The 16,510-nt window shown below is 41.6% G+C and overlaps 1 protein-coding gene across 3 annotated transcripts in view; it reads left to right on the plus strand.

The window, feature by feature from the left end:
* Nucleotides 1–9,377: 9,377 nt before the first annotated feature.
* The window catches only part of EDC3 (enhancer of mRNA decapping 3), a 52,211-nt gene continuing 45,078 nt past the window's right edge, over nucleotides 9,378–16,510 (plus strand). The window contains exons 1-2 of one of the 3 annotated variants that reach the window (XM_079912474.1): nucleotides 9,971–10,218; nucleotides 10,932–11,026. The gene's annotated coding sequence lies outside the window, so the exon portion shown is untranslated. Of the gene's footprint in view, nucleotides 9,941–9,970; nucleotides 10,219–10,931; nucleotides 11,027–16,510 lie in introns of those variants that run through there. The other 2 variants (XM_079912475.1, XM_079912473.1) reach the window with 2 other exon arrangements.

Consider the following 16,510-nt stretch of genomic DNA (forward strand, 5'->3'; position numbering starts at 1 on the left):
TTTTCCTGAACATCTCTTAGTGGGTCCTCCATAGAGTACTCTGAATCTATTAAAAAACAGAAGAAGAAGAAGAAGAAGAAGAAGAGGAAGAAGAGGGAGAAGAAGGAGAAGAAGAAAATGCACACTTGCAAAACAGCCCAAAGCATTCTTGGGTTTATCACTTTGTTTAAATGTTTTTACACTGTATGTGAACTTATTCATTTACTTCCCACTTTTCCCAGCACTTCTCTTTTTTTAAAAAATAAATTTATTTATTTATTTGTTTTTATTTTTGGCTGCATTAGGTCTTCATTGCTGCGCACGGGCTTTCTCTAGTTGTGGCGAGCGGGAGCTACTCTTCGTTGTGGTCGCGGGCTTCTCATTGCGGTGGCTTCTCTTGTTGCGGAGCACGGGCTCTAGGCGCGTGGGTTTCAGTAGTTGTGGCACGCAGCCTCAGTAGTTGTGGGTCACGGGCTTAGTTGCTCCGCGGCACGTGGGATCTTCCCAGACTAGGGCTCAAACCTGCGTCCCCTGCATTGGCAGTCGGATTCTTAACCACTGCGTCACTAGGAAAGCCCTCAGCACTTCTCTTGCAGGGGGAACATCGGATATGTCAGGATGTGGCTCTAAGGTGAGTGGTAGTGTAGGAGGAGAGCAAGGGAGCAAGGAGAGATCCAGCTTGCAGTATTCACTTAATTGGGCCGTGGGGAACATGCACAAGTGTCCTGAACTCCTAAACATTTTGCACAGTAGTCTGACCCTTGAGATATGCTTGGGGAGGACACCTAGCTTCTAAGCCCCCAGGAGCACACTGCACCTGGAAGAGAGCCCAGGCTCTGGGCTATTAGCCATGGTGAGCTAGGAGGCTTTCCCATCCAATCCTCTCCCCACCAACATCGGGGCTTCTGTTTGGTCCACCTATGTGTCTGCACAGTGAGATCACCTCTCCTGAACACTTTAATAGCTAGCTTGCAGGTCCAGCTGAGGAAAATCAGGAGCTTCTGTGTCTGCACGCAACCCTCAAGGCTTGCCTGGGAACCTGAGAGTTGTGACGCTGACATTGCTGAAACTAAAGTCCCAGGACTGGAGTAAGAAGTGGCAACTCAGAGGCAGCATCTGAAAAGCCTAATTGTTGCTGAACCGGTTTCTCTCTGAGTATCCGAGGGGAAGGAGAGGGAGGACACCAAGGCTGAGCGGCTGGAGCTGGGAGAGGCCTCACACCTGAGGCAAGTCTACTGCCACGCCAGTGACAGTTGTCGTCTGTTCTCTCCTTGGACATCTTTTCAGACAGGCAACACACCCTCCCCTATTACCCAGCACAGTTCTAGGTGCCCTTTGTTCTTTGCTCAATATCTATCCCTGCCCCATTTTAAAAATTAAGATAATTCTCTCTAGTTTAGACACTGGGAAAGAAGCTTGAAAGAGAAAACCAAGGACGTGGTAAAGATTACAGGGTGTGGGGGGAGAGGTATAAGAGAAGAGAGAACATTGCATTGAGGGAGAGAGGTTTGTTGCTGTGGCTGGGTGGACCACAGACTCCTTGGGATGACCCTTCAAGTCCAACCTCATCTGCAGTGATTCAGGAGCCTGCTTACTGCACAGACTACGGTTTCATGCCTAAGTTGATTTCACCAAAATGAGATACAAAGGGAAGGCAATTCTCAGATGATTTCAGTCAAAAATGCAAAGCTATCCCTTGACAAATCTGGGTTCGTTTCTTTGGAAATTTCTTGTTTAATGGGATGAGAAAACTGCAACAAGTTTGATGGCAAGGCAAGATTCTATGAGATAAATCCATTTCCCCATTAACTTCCATGATAAAATTGATGGTGTCGGGCTTCCCTGGTGGCGCAGTGGTTGAGAGTCCGCCTGCCGATGCAGGAGACACGGGTTCGTGCCCCGGTCCGGGAAGATCCCACATGCCGCGGAGCAGCTAGGCCCATGAGCCATGGCTGCTGAGCCTGCGCGTCGAGAGCCTGTGTTCCGCAACGGGAGAGGCCACAACAGTGAGAGGCCCGCATACCGCCAAAAAAAAAAAAAAAAAAAAAAAAAAAAATTGATGGTGTCTATCAAGTACTTTGCCCATTTTTAAATTCAGTTGTTCATCTTCTTGTTGTTGAGGTGTGAGTTCTTTATTCTGGATACTAGATCCTTATCAGATATATGATTTGCAAATATTTTCTCCCATTCTATGGGTCATCTTTTTACTTTCTTGATATGTCCTTTGAAGGCCCCAGATTTTTCATTTTGACGAAGTACAATTTATTTTTTCTTCTGTTGCTCGTGTTTTTCGTGTCATATTTAAGAAACTCTTGCCTAATCCAAGGTTATTACTATTTTTAATCCTGACCTTGGTTTAGCATTTTATAGTCTGGGACCTGCTTTCATGTACGTTACCTCTCATGGAATGACATGTAAGAGTTTAAGACACATAAACCTTTGAGATCACATAAAAGAAAAATAAATAAATAAATAAAAGCAGGTGATAATAATTACTATGAGTAACAGGTGTGAACTGGGACTGTTTTAGGAAAACTGGGACATATGTTCTCTCTACATATAAGTAATGGAGACCTGAGTCCCAGTGTTGAATCCACCATTAATTTGCTAAGCCCTCACCCATACAATGGGACGTGAAATACATAATTTCGTTATTTTTTTTAATTTTTAAATTTTTTTATACAGCAGGTTCTTATTAGTCATCAATTTTATACACATCAGTGTATACATGTCAATCCCAATCACCCAATTCATCATACCACCATCCATCCCCACCCCACGCGGCTTTCCCCCCTTGGTGTCCATACGTTTGTTCTCTATATCTGTGTCTCAACTTCTGCCCTGCAAACCGGTTCATCTGTACCATTTTTCTAGGTTCCACATACATGCGTTAATATACGATATTTGTTTTTCTCTTTCTGACTTACCTCACTCTGTATGACAGTCTCTAGACCCATCCACGCCTCAACAAATGACTCAATTTCCTTCCTTTTTATAGCTAATATTCCATTGTATATATGTACCACATTTTCTTTATCCATTCGTCTGTCGATGGGCATTTAGGTTGCTTCCATGACCTGGCTGTTGTAAATAATGCTGCAATGAATATTGGGGTGCATGTGTCTTTTTGAATTATGGTTTTCTCTGGGTATATGCCCAGTAGTGGGATTGCTGGATATGGTAATTCTAGTTTTCGTTTTTTAAGGAACCTCCATACTGTTCTCCATAGTGGCTGTATCAATTTACATTCCCACCAACAGTGCAAGAGGGTTCCCTTTTCTCCACACCCTCTCCAGCATTTGTTGTTTCTAGATTTTCTGATAATGCCCATTCTAACTGGTGTGAGGTGATACCTCATTGCAGTTTTGATTTGCATTTCTCTAATAATTAGTGGTGTTGAGCAGCTTTTCATGTGCTTCTTGGCCATCTGTATGTCTTCTTTGGAGAAATGTCTATTTAGGTCTTCTGCCCATTTTTGGATTGGGTTGTTTGTTTCTTTACTATTGAGCTGCATGAGCTGTTGATATATTTTGGAGATTAATCCTTTGTCCATTGATTCATTTGCAAATATTTTCTCCCATTCTGAGGATTGTCTCTTCATCTTGTTTATGGTTTCCTTTGCTGTGCAAAAGCTTTGAAGTTTCATTAGGTCCCATTTGTCTATTTTTGTTTTTATTTCCATTACTCTAGGAGGTGGATCAAAAAAGATCTTGCTGTGATTTATGTCAAAGAGTCTTCTTCCTATGTTTTCCTCTAAGAGTTTTATAGTGTCCGGTCTTACATTTAGGTCTCTAATCCACTTTGAGTTTATTTTTGTGTATGGTGTTAGGGAGTGTTCTAATTTCATTCTTTTACATGTAGCTGTCCAGTTTTCCCAGCACCACTTATTGAAGAGACTGTCTTTTCTCCACTGTATATCCTTGCCTCCTTTGTCATAGGTCAGTTGACCGTAGGTGCGTGGGTTTATCTCTGGGCTTTCTATCCTGTTCCATTGATCTATGTTTCTGTTTTTGTGCCAGTACCAGTCTTGATTACTGTAGCTTTGTAGAATACTCTGAAGTCAGGGAGTCTAATTCTTCCAGCTCCGTTTTTTTCCCTCCAGACTGCTTTGGCTATTCAGGGTCTTTTTTGTCTCCATACAAATTTTATGATTATTTGTTCTAGTTTCATAAAAAATGCCATTGGTAATTTGATAGGGATTGCATTGAATCTGTACATTGCTTTGGGTAGTATAGTCATTTTCACAATATTGAGTCTTCCAATCCAAGAACATGGTATATCTCTCCATCTGTTGGTATCATCATTAATTTCTTTCATCAGTGTCTTATAGTTTTCTGCATACAGGTCTTTTGTCTTCCTAGGTAGATTTATTCCTAGGTATTTAATTCTTTTTGTTGCAGTGGTAAATGGGAGTGTTTCCTTAATTTCTCTTTCAGGTTTTTCATCATTAGTGTATAGGAATGCAAGAGATTTCTGTGCATTAATTTTGTATCCTGTAACTTTACCAAATTCATTGATTAGTTCTAGTAGTTTTCTGGTGGCATTTTTAGGATTCTCTATGTATAGTATCATGTCATCTGCAAACAGTGACAACTTTATTTATTCTTTTCTGATTTGGATTCCTTTTATTTCTTTTTCTTCTCTGATTGCTGTGGCTAAAACTTCCAAAACTATGTTGAATAATAGTGGTGAGAGTGGACAACCTTGTCTTGTTCCTGATCTTAGAGGAAATGGTTTCAGTTTTTCACCATTGAGAACGAGGTTGGCTGTGGGTTTGTCATATATGGCCTTTATTATGTTGAGGTAAGTTCCCTCTATGCCTACTTTCTGGAGGGTTTTTATCATAAATGGGTGTTGAATTTTGTCAAAAGTTTTTTCTGCATCTATTGAGATGATCATATGGTTTTTCTCCTTCAGTTTGTTAATATGGTTTATCACATTGATTGATTTGCGTATATTGAAGAATTCTTGCATTCCTGGGATAAACCCCACTTGTTCATGTTATCTGATCCTTTTAATGTGTTGTTGGATTCTGTTTGTTAGTATTTTGTTGAGGATTTTTGCGTCTATGTTCATAAGTGATATTGGTCTGTAGTTTTCTTTCTTTGTGACATTTTTGTCTGGTTCTGGTATCAGGGTGATGGTGGCCTCGTAGAATGAATTTGGGAGTGTTCCTCCCTCTGCTATATTTTGGAAGAGTTTGAGAAGGATAGGTGTTAGGTCTTCTCTAAATGTTTGATAGAATTCGCCTGTGAAGCCATCCAGTCCTGGGTTTTTGTTTGTTGGAAGATTTTTAATCACAGTCTCAATTTCAGTGCTTGTGATTGGTCTGTTTATATTTTTTATTCCTTCCTGGTTCAGTCTCAGAACGTTGTGCTTTTCTAAGAATTTGTCCATTTCTTCCAGGTTGTCCATTTTATTGGCATGTAGTTGCTTTTAGTAATCTCTCATGATCCTTTGTATTTCTGCAGTGTCAGTGGTTACTTCTCCTTTTTCATTTCTAATTCTATTGATTTGAGTCTTCTCATTTTTTTCATAATGAGTCTGGCTAATGGTTTATGAACTTTGTTTACCTTCTCAAAGAACCACCTTTTAGTTTTATTGATCTTTGCTATTGTTTCCTTCATTTCTTTTTCATTTATTTCTGAACCGATCTTTATGATTTCTTTCCTTCTGCTAACTTTGGAGTTTTTTTGTTCTTTCTCTAATTGCTTTAGGTGTAATTGCTTTAGGTTATTTATCTGAGATGTTTCTTGAGGTAAGATTGTATTGCTATAAACTTCCCTCTTAGAACTGCTTTTGCTGCATCCCATAGGTTTTGGTTTGTCGTCTTTTCATTGTCATTTGTTTCTAGGTATTTTTAAATTTCCTCTTTGATTTCTTCAGTGACCTCTTGGTTATTTAGTAGTGTATTGTTTAGCCTCCATGTGTTTGTATTTTTTACAGATTTTTTCTGTAATTGATATTTAGTCTCATAGTGTTGTTCGAAAAGATACTTGATACGATTTCAATTTTCTTAAATTTACCAAGGCTTGATTTGTGACCCAAATATGATCTATACTGGAGAATGTTCCATGAGCACTTGAGAAGAAAGTGTATTCTGTTGTTTTTGGATTGAATGTCCTATAAATATCAATTAAGTCCATCTTGTTTAATGTGTCATTTAAAGCTTGTGTTTCCTTATTTATTTTCATTTTGGTTGATCTGTCCATTGGTGAAAGTGGGGTGTTAAAGTCCCCTACTATGATTGTGTTACTGTCAATTTCCCCTTTTATGGCTGTGAGCATTTGCCTTATGTATTGAGGTGCTCCTATGTTGGGTGCATATTTACAATTGTTATATCGTCTTCTTGGATCATTATGTAGTGTCCTTCTTTGTCTCTTGTAATAGTCTCTATTTTAAAGTCTATTTTGTCTGATATGAGAATTGCTACTCCAGCTTTCTTTTGATTTCCATTTGCATGGAATATCTTTTCCCATCCCCTCACTTTCAGTCTGTATGTGTCCCTAGGTCTGAAGTGGGTCTCTTGTAGACAGCATATATACGGGTCTTATTTTTGTATCCATTCAGCCAGTCTATGTCTTTTGGTTGGAGCATTTAATCCATTTACATTTAAGGTAATTATCGATATGTATGTTCCTATTACCATTTTCTTAATTGTTTTGGGTTTGTTATTGTAGGTCTTTTCCTTCCCTTGTGCTTCCTGCCTAGAGAAGTTCCTTTAGCATTTGTTTTAAAGCTGGTTTGGTGGTGCTGAATTCTCTTAGCTTTTGCTTGTCTGTAAAGGTTTTAATTTCTCCGTTGAATCTGAATGAGATCCTTGCTGGGCAGAGTAATGTTGGTTGTAGGTTTTTCCCTTTCATCACTTTAAATATGTCCTGCCACTCCCTTCTGGCTTGTAGAGTTCCTGCTGAAAGATCAGCTATTAACCTAATGGGGAGCCCCTTGTGTGTTACTTGTTGTTTTTTCCTTGCTGCTTTTAATATTTTTTCTTTGTATTTAATTTTTGATAGTTTGATTAATATGTCTTGCCATGTTTCTCCTTGGATTTATCCTGTATGGGACTCTCTGCACTTCCTGGACTTGATTGACTATTTCCTTTCCCATATTAGCAAAGTTTTCAACTATAATCTTTTCAAATATTTTCTCAGTCCCTTTCTTTTTCTCCTTTTCTTCTGGGATTCCTATAATTCGAATGTTGGTGTATTTAATGTTGTACCAGATGTCTCTGAGACTGTCCTCAATTCTTTTCATTCTTTTTTCTTTATTCTGCTCTGCGGTAGTTATTTCCACTATTTTATCTTCCAGGTCACTTATCTGTTCTTCTGCCTCAGTTATTCTGCTATTGATTCCTTCTAGAGAACTTTTAATTTCATTTACTGTGTTGTTCATCATTGTTTGTTTGCTCTTTGGTTCTTCTAGGTCCTTGTTAAACGTTTCTTGAATTTTCCCCATTCTATTCCCAAGATTTTGGATCATCTTTACTATCATTATTCTGAATTCTTTTTCAGGTAGACTGCCTATTTACTCTTCATTTGTTTGGTCTGGTGGATTTTTACCTTGTTCCTTCATCTGCTGTGTGTTTCTCTGTCTTCTCATTTTGCTTAACTTACTGTGTTTGGGGGTCTCCTTTTTGCAGGCTGCAGGTTCGTAGTTCCTGTTGTTTTTGGTGTCTGCACCCAGTGGCTAAGGTTGGTTCAGTGGGTTGTGTAGGCTTCCTGGTGGAGGGAAGTAGTGCCTGTATTCTGATGGATGAGGCTGGATCTTGTCTTTCTGGTCAGCAGGACTGCGTCCGGTGGTGTGTTTTGGGGTGTCTGTGACCTTATTATGATTTTAGGCAACCTCTCTGCTAATGGGTGGGGTTGTGTTCCTGTCTTTCTACTTGTCTGGCATAAGGTGTCCAGCACTGTAGCTTGCTGGTCCTTGAGTGGAGCTGGGTCTTAGCGTTGAGATGGTGATCTCTGGGAGAGATTTTGCCTTTTGATATTACTTGAGCCAGGAGGTCTCTGGTGGACCAATGTCCTGAACTTGGCTCTCCCACCTCAGAGGCACAGGCCTGACACCCGGCCAGAGCACCAAGACCTTGTCAGCCACATGGCTCATAAGAAAAGGGAGAAAAAAAGAAAGAAAGAAAAAGAAAATATAGTTATTAAAATAAAAAATTATTAAAAATTAAAAAGTAATAAAAAAAAAGAAGAGGGCAACCAAACAAATCCACCAATGATAACTGTAAGGCCAACTGGTCCGAGGCAGGGGAACGCAATCAGATACACAGGTTGCATCAGACCGAAACTTTCCGGACCACCCAGTTCCAGAAACTGACCTGGAGACTTTCCACCCGGCCCAGCCTTCCCGCCTTTTGAGGGGTGGGACTAACGGTCCCAAGACTGATGCAACCGGCACCGGATATTGCCACGATACCCGAAGAGACCACCAAATAAGGAATAACCTGCGCCCTCCCGGATTCACCACACCCCTTTCCCTTCTTCCCCTATAAATTTTGTTCGCGCCCACACCCGGGTGCGACTTCTCTGGCCCCTTTTTCTCGGACTGGTGAACCTCGCCTGGGAGCGTTCCCAAATAAAGCTTGTTTAAGCTCTCCTCCGTTTCTTGGTGCCGTTCCTTACAATAACAAGCGCTAAAAACTGTACTAAAAAAAAAAAGACAGAACCCTAGGACATATGGTAAAAGCAAAGCTATACAGACAAAATCACACAGAGAAGCATACACATACACACTCAGAAAAAGAGAAAAAGGAAAAAAATATATATCTTTTGGGAAGTCTGAGGTCTTCCACCAGCGTTTAGTAGGTGTTCTGTAGGAGTTGTTCCACATGTAGGTATATTTCTTATGTATTTGTGGGGAGGAAGGTCATCTCCACGTCTTATTCCTCTGCCATCTTGAAGATCTCCAATCTCTCCTGTGAGTTTAAAAAATCATTTGGAGTGGACTATAGAACCATAGAACCAAAGGGAGGCGTAAGAGAATTAACCACCTTTTTTTTGGACTATCAATCATGCTCAGGTGCACATTATCTCATTTAATTTCACAGCAACTTTGTTAGCTATTATCTCCAGAGTTGCACAGCTCGTTTGTAAAATAATAACTAAAAAGAAAAGGTAGAGCAAGGATTCAACTCTGAGTCTGATACACCAATGGTTCCCAAACCTGGGGTGTGCTAAGAATTGACTGGAAGGAACCTTTAAAATAATAGATGCCACGCCCCCCCCCCCCCCCCCGACCTACTAAAATGGAATCTCTACTGATGGAGGAAGGGAAGGGAGAGTTCCTGAAAAGAGAAAAAAATTTTAAAGTTCTTAAACTGATTTTGCAGAGCCAGATTTGGAACCACGGCCTTACTCTATGCTGCCTGACCAAGCCGGGGTTCCTAAACCAGGTGTCAGGCTTCAAGATAACCTTGCAACTTGCTTCAAGATAACCTTGCAAACTCAAACTCCAAAATTCCTCATTACACTGTCTTGGCCCTAAACGCCTGCTCTTTTCAAAATCAAGACTACCAAGACCCTAAAATGCCACGGGAAGGAGAGTGGCACTTTCCTGTGTACGGAGTACTGGGGGTGGGGGTGGTGGAATGCAGCCAAGCTCAGACTGGCTGACACTAGGCCAAAAACGAGCTGAAGCTAATAAACTTTGAAGACCAACCACGAAGGGAATTTTTTGTTTCCTTTAATCCATCACGGGGGCCTACTAATTGCACCCCACAGCTGCAACTGATCAAGGATGGGGGCCACGTGACCAGGCGCCCTCCACGCCGAAGTCTTCCGCTCTGGTTCGGCTATTAGCCCAAGAGGGACTGGAGGGAAAGCCGGAGCTTTTCATCAAGACTACGCGAGAGAGGGGAGCTCCCCAGGAATCTGAGCCGAGGACGGCGGACAGGACTCCAGCTCGAACGCAGACTCCCCCCGATATAAGAAGGCGGGGAATGCAAAATGGAGAGCAGGTGCGGTTCTGGAAGGCCATAGAGTTGACCCTAGTAGCGCTCTTCCCAAACTCTCACAATTTCTCAGGCGTCCCGCCCCTCAGCGGCCGGCCCTCCGGTTTCCGAGGCGTCGCGCCGGAAGTGACGTCATGGCGGCGGCGTGGGGTCGCGGGCGCTTCCGGCGGCGGCCGCGGCTGTCGGGGTGGATGTGGAGAAGCCCCGTGGTCTCTGGGTCCTGCGGTGTTTCAGGGCCGTGTTGGTGTGGTGTGCGCAGGAGGCGCAGGCCCGGCGGCGTGGAGGTGGGAGCGAGGGGCAGGCGGGTGACTAGTGGGCGCTCGTGGGAGGGGGCTTCCGGGGTTGCCAGGAGGGTTTGCTTTTAGGCTTCGTGGTTCCAGGCCTTGCAGACCTTTTTAGAGGCGGGCACGAGCTGGGGGCCGCTTCGGGTGCGCAGGGGCCCCATTACTAAGGCTTGCCTCCGGGGTATGGTTTGAGGTGGGAGGCCGAGCGGAGCGGGATTTTAAATAGTAGAGGAATTGTGGGAGGTGTGAGGCATTAGCCGCCTAGCCTTTTAGTTTAGCCTTGCTAATGGTTCCTGCAGCCCGCCCACTCATTGCTCCCTGCTTCAGTTTTCTTTTGCACAATGAAGTACGGTGGCAAGGAAGAGCGCGAGTGCCACATCCATGACTGATAGCTGGAGGACAGAGGTGAACTGGACTCTGAGAGGGAAGGGTGGCTGAGAAATAATGATACCTGCTAGGGTGCAGCTTCTGCTGAATCCTGGGGACTTCCCCTTGATTGTTTACTGCAGTTCGTGTTAAGTCTTAGCTTCTTATTATCGGTAGTCTTTGTGCGATATTAGTTGACTTGATCAGTAATTGACTTGTTGAATGGTTCAAGCTCAAGTGTTTTGGTGTGTGGGAGGCATAGTCTTCACCTGCTTGGCCAGGTGGTTGTCAGTAAACCTCCCAATTCTGGAACTAGGAGTCTTAACAGTCCTCTCCTGTGGTTACAGGTGAGGAACTCGAGACCCAGAATGGTTTTTGTTCTCTTCCCTAGCCACAGGCTAAACTGATTTCAGTCTGCGATCTGTCTCAATCCCATCAAAACGTAAGTGACTGTCCCTGAGCAGGTCACTGTTTCAACTGGAAACCTCAGATGGATTCTAGGCTTTTTTTTATGAATGGCAGATAAAGGGTACTGAACACAGAATTCCTATATTTTGGTTTCTCTGTATAAAACAGAGATGGTTACAAATAACATAACAAAAAAATTTTCTTTTTGAATTTTATTTTATACACCAGGTTCTTATTAGTTATCTATTTTATACATATTAGTGTATGTATGTCAATCCCAATCTCCCAGTTCATCCCCCCCACCCAATAACATAACTTTTTAATTGCTAAGAAGTTTCTGGTGGAGCTTTCTTGAGGGGTCAGGGCTGTGGGACTAGCAGAGTATCTCGCAAACTTTTTGACCTGTGACCCACAGTTAATGTATTTTACATGCTGACCCTGTGTGACCCCTGCATGCACAGAGTGTGTACACACACAGGAAACAAAAGTTTACCCTTTCTATATACGATGCCCTCTGACATTTTCTATTTCATTAAAAGAAAAAAAAAGTTGATTGCAACTCACTAAATTGACTCTGACCTGTAATGGGTCTGACTTCTAAAGACCTGTAGTTTGAAAAACATTGGACTAGAAAATGTTTAATTAAGATTCTTGAGATTCCTGAGATTCTGTAAGTAATGCAAGGTGGAAAATATATCATTTTTCTCTTCTTATCAACCAGAGGAGCAGGGTTACCAGAGTTCTTCACCAGAACAACAGGACAGGACATTCATATCGGTATCTCAAAGGAGGGCAGTATCCATAGTGATAATGTGTCCGAATTTTGGCAAGGTGTTTGAGTCTTTTCCGATGACCTGGTGGGTGAGATGGGGGGGGATTTGCCATATAGTGGTAAAATTAGATGACATCATGACTTTGAGCATCTATGTCTGTAGGGATTTGATTTGTGGGCACAACTTACAGCTGGGATTTTGGTGATCAGTGTTGAGGCTCTGTCACTTTCTTTATACACAGTGTGTATTTGAAGGCTTATCTAGAGAGTGTGCTTATCAATTTGTTGCCTTTATGAAGTGAAGAGAGAAAGTATCATCTGGGTATTCTCAAGATTTGCCCAGTGCAGTCTAATGAAATGGAAGGGTCATCAGAAATTTAAGTAGTTTAAATATTTAATTTTAAATAGTTTAGGATGTAAATTATTTTTTTTCTTTTTAAAACTTATTTATTTATGGCTGCGTTGGGTCTTTGTTGCTGTGCGTGGGCTTTCTCTAGTTGTGGCGAGTGGGGGCTACTCTTCGTTGTGGTGTGTGGGCTTCTCATTGTGGGGGCTTCTCATTGTGGTGGCTTCTCATTGTGGAGCATGGGCTCTAGGCACGCGGGCTTCAGTAGTTATGACACATGGACTCAGTAGTTGTGGCTTGCAGGCTCTAGAGTGCAGGCTCAGTAGTTGTGGCGTACAGGCTTAGTGCTCTGTGGCATGTGGGATCTTCCCGGACCAGGGATCGAACCCAGCATTGGCAGGCAGATTCTTAACCACTGCACCACCAGTGAAGTCCCTAGGATGTAATTTCTGACAGGTTGTAAATATTGACTTTTTAAAAATAAATACAAAGTTTCTAAATGTAATAGCAAGTTGATGTTTTTAAAATATACAGATATATTTATTTTTTTTAAATATTTATTTATTTGGCTGTGCTGGGTCTTAGTTGCGGCACACAGGATCTTCATTGCGGCATGCATGATCTTTAGTTGTGGCATGTGGACTCTTGGTTGTGGCATGCGGGATCTAGTTCCCTGACCAGGGATCAAACCCGGGCCCCCTGCATTGGGAGCGTGGAGTCTTAACCACTAGACCACCAGGGAAGTCCTCAGATAACCTTTTTTTATATTAAAAAAGCCCTCTAGGATATGGATATGTATAAATGGTGTCTTACATTACTTGATTTTCAGATGTTAAGCCAATCTTGTGTTCCTGGAATGAATCCCATTGAGTCGTGTTGTATAATACTTTTTATATGTTGCTGAATTCAATTTGCTAGTATTAAGAATTTTTGTTGCATAGCACAGGGATATCAACTCGGTGCTTTGTGACCTCCTGGAGGGGTGGGATAGGGAGGGTGGGAGGGAGGAAGATGCAAGACGGAAAAGATATGGGAACATATGTATATGTATAACTGATTCACTTTGTTATAAAGCAGAAACTAACACACCATTGTAAAGCAATTATACCCCAATAAAGATGTTAAAAAAAAAAAGAATTTTTGTGAACATCTCTATGTTCATGAGGGATATTGGTCTGAAGTTTCCTTTTCTTATGATATCTTTGGCTGGCCTTAGTATTAGAGTAAAATTACCCTCATAAAGTGAGTTGGGCAATGTTCCTCTTCTTCTATTTTCTAAAAGAGTTTATGTAGAATTGTTAATTATTTATTTCTATGTGTTTTATAGAATTTACCAGTGAAGTCCTCTGGGCCTGGGCTTTTCTTTGTAGGAAGATTTGGAATTACTAAATCAGTGTTTTTACTTGGTATAGGTCTATCCGGATTTTCTATTACTTTTTGAGTCAGTTTTGGTAATTATATCCTTCTGGGAATGTCCATTTCATATTTTTCCTTTTCCTTTTTGAACTTGTATCCATTCTATTTATCCCACAGAATTTTATCCTAAAACAGGAGTCAGCAAAGTTTTTCTGCAAAGGACCTGGTGGTAGGCTTTGTGGGCCATGTGGTCTCTGTCAGTACTGCTAAGTTCTCCCATTGTAGTGCAAAAACAGCCACAGACCATAAGCAAACAGCTGTGTGGGGTTGTGTTCCAATACAACTTTATTGGTAGTGGGCCAGATTTGGTACGTGGGCCGTAGTTTTCTGACCCCTGTTTTAAAATAATAAATTTTATGCCTGAAAACCTTATTTGATAATCCAGTTATCTAGGCAGATCAGGTTTATGAAAGAGTAAGGTGGAAATGGATTCCCTTGCTTGCATATCTTTGTGTACCCCTAAGGATATGTGTATTCCAATTTGTAGTTTTGTTCAGGTGTGATGGGAGGGGCCCTCACAGTATGATTTTCTAGGACCATAACTCGAATCCCCTATCTGGCCAGTATTCTTTCTGTGAAAAGGAGGTATCTGAGGGACTTCCCTTGGTGGTCCAGTGGTTAAGACTCTGCGCTTCCACTGCAGGGGGCACAGGTTTGATCCCTGGTCAGGGAACTAAGATGCTGCATGCTGCGCCCCCCCCCCAAAAAAACAGAGACATTTGAAATAAAATTTGTTGTATCGTAGAAATTGTATAGATTATTTCATTTAATCTTCACAATGGTTCTGTGAGGTGGTGGTATAATTGGCATACAGTTGACGCTTGAACTATTGGGCCACCAACCCTCTGCAAAGTTGAAAATTCGAGTATAATCTATAGTTGGCCCTCCATATACCTGGTTCTTCTGTATCTGCGGTTCTGCATCTCAGATTCAACCAACCGCCCATCGTGTAGTACTGTAGTATTTAGTAAAGAAAATTGGCGTTTAAGTGGCCTTGTGCCATTCAAGCCCATGTTGTTCAGGGTCAACTGTAATTCCCATTTTATAGTTGAGACGATTGAGACTCAGATTAGGATAATTTGCTTGTAATTCTGGCCTGTAATGTCTGACTTCAGAAGTCCGTGCCCTTTTCACTATGTTGCCTTTTGTGGAAGATAGGGGCCTAGTACTAGGGTTGTAGTAGATGTTTTCTTTTAAGATCTCTGCCATTCCCAAGCTTTTGATTCTACAAACACCTTTCTACATAGATGTGTGGAAAAATACCTAGTTTTTCAGAAATCCGTAACTAACCACTCATCCGTAACTGTTGATTTAATTGTCCTTAGCAGACCAAGGGATTGCTTCTTGGATCTGAGTGCTGTGAGTTCTGTGTGATGTGGCAGATGAGATGGAAGTTTGTAGGTCTGTTATTGGCAAGTTGTCTTCGAATCATTTTGGCAACTACCTCAGTTGCATAATGGGTGGAAGACCGTTTAGGTCTACCTGACCTATGTTATCTAAAGGCTTCTTACAGGAGAAATGATTCAGTAAAGTCTCATAGTGTGGCATTCGGTAGTCTGGAAATCCTGATAGCATTTGAGCAAAATCATCCCATATCTACTTCTGTGTGTGGTATGCCCAGCATAAATGGGTACATTTGTCCACCACAAAGACATATACAAAAATGTTTAATTTTTTATTCATAATAGCCCCCAAACTGGAAATAATCCAACTGTCTATCAGCAGTAGAATGGATAAATATACTGAGGCATAGTTATATAATAGAATACTACATGGTGATGAATCTCACAGATGTAATATTGAGCAAAAGAATCCAGACACTTTAAAAGAGAACCTTTATGATTCCATTTGTATGAAGTTCAAAAACAGGCTAAATGAATCTTTTGTGGTAGATATCAGAATAATGGCTGCCTTTGTGGGAACACAGTGGAATCTTCTGGAGTGTTCAAAATATTGTGTCTTGATTGAGTGGTGGTTATTTGGGTAAATTAATATGTAAAAATTCATTGAGCTGTAAACTTAAAATATGTAGACTTACTATCTGTGTAATACCATGATAGAAAAGTAGAAGATAAAAAACAAAGATTGGTCTGCTTGGGAATTCCCTGGTGGTCCAGTGGTTAGGACTCTGCACTTTAACTGCTGAGGGCGAGGGTTCGATCACTGGTCCGGTCACTAAAAATCCGCAAGCCACGCAGTGTGTCCAAAAAAAGAAAAAGATTGGTCTGTTTGTAGCTCCTAGATCATCTTCAGTGGTAGCTCTTCTTTTGACATGAAGGTGTTAGCCCTGTAATTGATGAAGCCTCCTCGCTTAGTGTGTTCATCTGATTAGAAACCCAGATGTTGGCATTCCACTTGTTTTATTTATTTGTTTATATATTCAATTAATTTTTGGCTGTGTTGGGTCTTCACTGCAGAATGCGGGCCTTCTCTAGCTGTGGCAAGCAGGGGCCACTCTTTGCTGCGGTGTGCGAGCTTCTCATTGCAGTGGCCTCTCCCGTTGTGGAGTATGGGCTCTAGGCACGCAAGCTCAGTAGTTGTGGCGCACGGGCCTAGTAGCTCCGTGGCACGTGGTATCTTCCCAGACCAGGGCTCAAACCTGTGTCCATGTGTTGGCAGGCAGATTCCCAACCACTGCGCCACCAGGGAAGCCCCTCCACTTGTTTTAGATTTACTGTTTTCATTTAATAAAGGAATTTTCTTTAAAACTATTAAAATTCTATTTAGTTATTATTAACATAATATAAACTTGAATGTTTAATATCAGTGTCTTAAAGATATATGTTGAATGAAGAAGTAAAGAGTCTTTTCACATCTGATTAATTTCTGGTATTTCTAAAATTCTTATTACAGCTCTTCATTCTGCATCTATCTAAAATAAGCATCAGGGACTTCCCTGGCGGTCCAGTGGTTAAGAGTCCGCACTTCCACTGCAGCGGGCACGGTTTTGATCCCTGGTGGGGGAACTAAGATCTGGCATGCTG

This window comes from Stenella coeruleoalba (assembly GCF_951394435.1).
Source record: "Stenella coeruleoalba genome assembly, chromosome: 2".
Taxonomy (NCBI): domain Eukaryota; kingdom Metazoa; phylum Chordata; class Mammalia; order Artiodactyla; family Delphinidae; genus Stenella; species Stenella coeruleoalba.